This window comes from Poecilia formosa, unplaced genomic scaffold, assembly GCF_000485575.1.
Source record: "Poecilia formosa unplaced genomic scaffold, Poecilia_formosa-5.1.2 Scaffold1003, whole genome shotgun sequence".
Taxonomy (NCBI): domain Eukaryota; kingdom Metazoa; phylum Chordata; class Actinopteri; order Cyprinodontiformes; family Poeciliidae; genus Poecilia; species Poecilia formosa.
Window position 1 is genome coordinate 5148 of NW_006800942.1, and position 5252 is coordinate 10399.

A 5252-nucleotide genomic window follows, 5' to 3' on the forward strand; every position below is an offset into this window, starting at 1 on the left:
CAAAATTTCTGGTCACATTATAAATTTGAACTTATAATGAGAGGGACTGCAGATATCTTAGACAAATCATTTTGTACAAAGAGAAAACAGAATATGTATCGTGAAGGAGGACGTCAGGAACAGACTGTAGAAGACTGACAATTTGTTTTAAGAGACAATTAAAATAGAAAGAGGAATGATAAAATCTCAAACCGGCTTTAACTTTCTGAGTTGTGGAGGAAGTGGGGAAAAAAGCTGCGAGCTGTTTCCTGTTGTGTTCAGTTTTGTATTTCATCAACATCTCTCATTATGACAGCTTACTGCTTTCCTGTCACCTAATGTGAAGCTAAGCATGAGTCTAAGAAGATAAGTATTCAATTCAGTATCTGTACCAACTTGTATTTCTCAACAGTGGTACATCTCAGAAGCAAAGAGGAAATTGCAAGATGTACTTTAAACCAGATGTTTATATGCTTATTATAAAATAACTTTTTTTTTTTATCACTGTCTGACAGAAAATCAGACTAAACTTTCCTGTTTTAGGTCAGTTAGGATTACAAAAAAAATTATATTTTCAATATGCCAGAATAGTGGAACAAAAGTTTTAGAGAACTATATTAAACTTTCTTTAAATTGGGAAGTTTGCATGCATTTCTTTAGTTTTTGGAACTATCAAAAATAGTGTAACCGACTCAGGAGTGTAGGAAGCCTTGCTGTCATATTACCTGGTCTGCCAACAAATTTTTTACAGGACTAAGATTAGGGTTTTGTGATGACTACTCCAACATGTTGACTTTGTTGTTCTTTACCCACTTTGAAATAAACTTAGCGGTATGATTAGGGTCATTGTCTGTTTGGAAGAAACATTGTGTCTAAGACATAAGTTCTGGCTTTCCACATAATATTCATTCCTCATTATAGCATTTGTACAGTGCACCATTCCCATCCTACAGCAAAATGCCCCAGTAGTGCAACTTCTGTACATCACAGTTGGCAACATGTCCCCTCACTTAGTCACTATGCTCAAATAATTTAGATTTTGTCATCAGACCACAACATGTTTCCTAACATTAAAGCTTTTGCCTCTGCTTGCACTTGCCTTCTTTAATCTATATTTCTATGGTAATTTTTGAGTAATGGTTTCTTCCTCTCTGAGTGGGCTTTCAGTCTGTATTGGTATAACACATGTTTATTTGTGGGTAATAATACTGTATCTCTCTAATTTCTCACAGCATCTTTAGAAGATATTTTGTTGATACTCACATTTCACTCTGAAACATGTTAATTTCTAGGACATAAAACTAGTCTACCACAGGATGGCTGAACATTCGCATGGTGTTTACACTCTGGGTTTAGAGACAGACTGGGGTTTTGCTGTGGTGGTTAAAAAACAACTAATAACAGGGGAAAAGAGAGAACGTTAAGACCACCTTAAATTCTCAGACTTGTAGCAGAAGTATTAGCAAAAAAACCTCTCAAATATCTCACAATGAGTGAATTTCCTGTTCTGTTAAGTTCTGCATGTCATCAACACATTAGTGTTTCACTTCTCATTCTGACAGTTAACTACTTTTCTGTAACCTAAAATGAAGCTGAGCATGATTCCAAGAAGTTAATAGGTGTAGAATCATAAGCAATAACATATTTAAAGGATAAGAACTTGCATTTCTTTATTTCACTATTTATACCAAAGCTTACTGTTCACAACAGTATTGCATCTTTGGAACCAATGAGGGATTTGATGCTTACCTATACTTTATAAATCAGATGCTTACCTACACTTTGTCAAAGAACATGTAACTTTTTCTCACTGTTTGAGACTAAATCAAGCTAATTTTTTTTTTCTGTTAGGCCAGCTAGAAAAAGCAATATTATTTATATTAGCTAAATGCCAGAATAGAGATTTATAAATACAATTAGCTTTCTTCAAATTCATAAATTTTTGTTTCACTTTGCAGAGCTGCAGGAGGGTCTGGTTCTTTTAATAGGTAAGAGGGGGCCTATCACAAAGCAGCACAGAGACATCAAGACAAACAACTGGGCACTTACACCTAAGGTAAGAAATAAACAAACCAACCTAAAAGCAACCGTGATTGGATGCTTCAATATTCTTCAATAAATAAGACAAAATGACTAACTTCAGTTTTGTGTCCTGACCAACCCCGGGTGTCAAAGTTTACACTCACTACACTTTGACGGTGTAGTCAAAGTGTAGTAAGCTAAAATAAAAGCTTACTTTTATTTTAGTTACTCCATTATAAAATGATAAAGTTGTCTATGCCTCTGTGAGATGTATAAGTGAAAACAGACGTAGATTAATGAAAATAGTTTTTCAGACAAGTCCAAGATTACAGACAGACTGGTGCACCAGGACTGGAGGGAACCAAGCCAATAAAAGTTTTTGTATTTACATTTGTATGTACATAAAGTTTAATAGCATCATCAATTAAATATTGTTGAATGACAAATTTTCTCAGAATATTAGTAACTAATGTTACCAGTGTCAACAATGGTGTTGTAACTTCAGATAAAACACAACCAAAGATTCCTGTATTAGAAAAAAAAAAAAAAAAAAACTACCTTAATTGGAAATGGCAGAAACTTTTACATTATTGAATTACATGACAGAAGTGCATGGTGATGTGGAATATTATTGATACTCTTAACTGAAATCAACAGGTGAAATATATATTTTGTTAATATAAAATTTTATATTTGTTTTCTTTAAAACCCAAGAAGACAGTGGAACTACAGAAAAGATTAACAACAGTTTTTGCTTTACATATTTTTATTAGATAAGTGCAATATCAACACACAAAGTGACTACATGTGAACAAGGGCTCAGATAAAAAAAGCTTCTACATGGGACAGTTTAAAAATTCTTATACTCAGTTGTGAATACAACCGCCTGCAAAATCATAAACTATGAATAAGGATAAACAGCTGACTTGGAAATATTAAACTTTAAATTAAAGAATTTGAGGAACTGAGCTATTCAAACAGAGAATAAAATTATTCTGAAAATGAAGGTAAACAGTAAATTGCAACACTCAGTTTGTGTACTTATTTAATCTCATACCCAGACATGACAATTGTTTTTATTTTTTTTAGGGAGAATTCAGACAAAAACCGCAAATGGGGACAGCATGCACACTTTGTTTCATATAAAAAATAAGTTGGTCAGAACCACAACTTATATTGTATTTTATAAAAGAAGTTAAATGAATAAGTACCACTGATCCAAACAAAAATAAAAAACAGTTTGAAAATATTTTTGTTGATAAAAATTACTCATATTTGAGGATCTGTTTTATTTACGAGATAAGCATAAGTTTGATCTATAACAAAAACACCTCAAGTTGCAAGATTGATAGCTTAATCAACATCATTAGTTTGAGCACAAAAATCTGCATCCTCCTGCATGATGATGCCCAACAAAATATTATTGTTCAAGAAAATTTTCCAATCTGTTGTTCCAAAACAGTTAACAGGAAATAATAAAAAGCACAGTTATTAGGAGTACATCTTAGTGCATGTTAAAATCCAGCCTACGTGGAGTCTGGGTTAAGAATCCTGGAGATAACAAAATGAACAAAAAATCCAAGAAGCATAAGAGGAACCGGCAGTCTGCACTTCAATGCCAGAGTGTTGACCCTCGTGGTAATTTTAAGGCAGTGGTTCTTAACCTGGGTTCGATCGAACCCCAAGGGTTCGATGAATCCGTCTCAGGGGTTCAGCGGAGCTTCTGCTGCGGAGGTAAAGACACACTGTGTAAAGTCGTGATGACGCCCCGCTTTGCCATCACTTGCTGCAGAGGATCACGTTTCATTGCTTAGCCAATCAGAGCTGCGGAGGAGCAGTGATTGAAGGAGTTACACTCTCAGCATGGATTTGAACTTGCGTCTTTAATTACTTCAGCAAAACTCACCGTTTTTACCAAACTCTACGGAGCCCTCCAGGGGAGATGGGGAATTTTTTCTTTTGCGTCCCCTCGCAAAACTTTTGTGTTCCCTCTGTAACGCTAGTGTAAGGCTAGGCGCCTGCCTATGACCAATTATAATAATAAGCAGCCAGAAAAGGTTCGGCTATGGAGCCCGTGTATGTGAATAAAGCACCATCAGACAGAAAGTAAATTGAAGTTATTGTATTCAAGCTTGTTTTTTTTCCATATATTTAGGAAGATATGCAATAATAATAATGATATTTATAATAACAGTGATTTTCTATGAATATAACCAAAAGACACAACCAGGAAAAAAAAAGAACAAAACAACAACAAAAACAATAAACCCTGATGACACCCAAGGGTTTTTTTCTATTTTATTTTGAGAGGGGACGCAAAAGTATTGCGAGCCCCAGCCAGCATACCTATGTGGGCCCCATATGGGAAAAAAGAGGGCTGCCAATATGGGCCCCAAATGGGTTTGGGGCCCATATCCATGGTGGCCCCACATGGGTTTGCCCAGGTATATTTAGATGGGTGCCGACTGGATTTTCAGTGGGACCCAGATTGCTAACTTACATGACACCCATGTATGGCCCATATATGTGCTTTAAAAAATGTTTACTGGGCCGTAGTAGGACTTCAACTGGGCAAGCATGGGTAATAAATGTGTATTTCCACATTTTCCATGATGGGCCCATATGCTGTAGCCCATATAGGTTTAACAAGTCCTGACTGGGTTTTCAGTTGGAAAAAGATGCCTTATTCCTGTAGGAACAATGGGGTCTGTTTCACCTAACCTGGAAGTGAATTACATTCATAGATATGCAATCTTAATCAACAAACCATATTAAAATGCTTTAGCACAAAACCTGCATTAAAGAAAGAGATGAAAAGTTTCTTTTGGTCAAGGTTTTTTATTTTGTAATTTGAAATATCAGTTTTTTAACTCTTCAATTATAAGAACTTTATTAACACAGAGCAAATGATGCAACAACAAATGCACTGCCAAACAAAAAATACAATTTACAAAAATATTCATATGGCATCTTTGAAAATAACAGAAACTAGTTTAATATAAATGTATAAACATAAAAATATATAAACATATCCATATGTAGACATATAACTATATCTAGTTATCTGGATAACTAGATATCCACTTATGTAAATACACACACACACACCAGGTCACACACAGACCAAAAGTTTGGACACACCTTTTCATTAAGGGAGTTTTCTTCATTTTCATGACTATGAAAACTGAAGATTCACACTCAAGGCATCAAAACTGAATTAACACATGTGGAATTATATACTTAACAAAAAT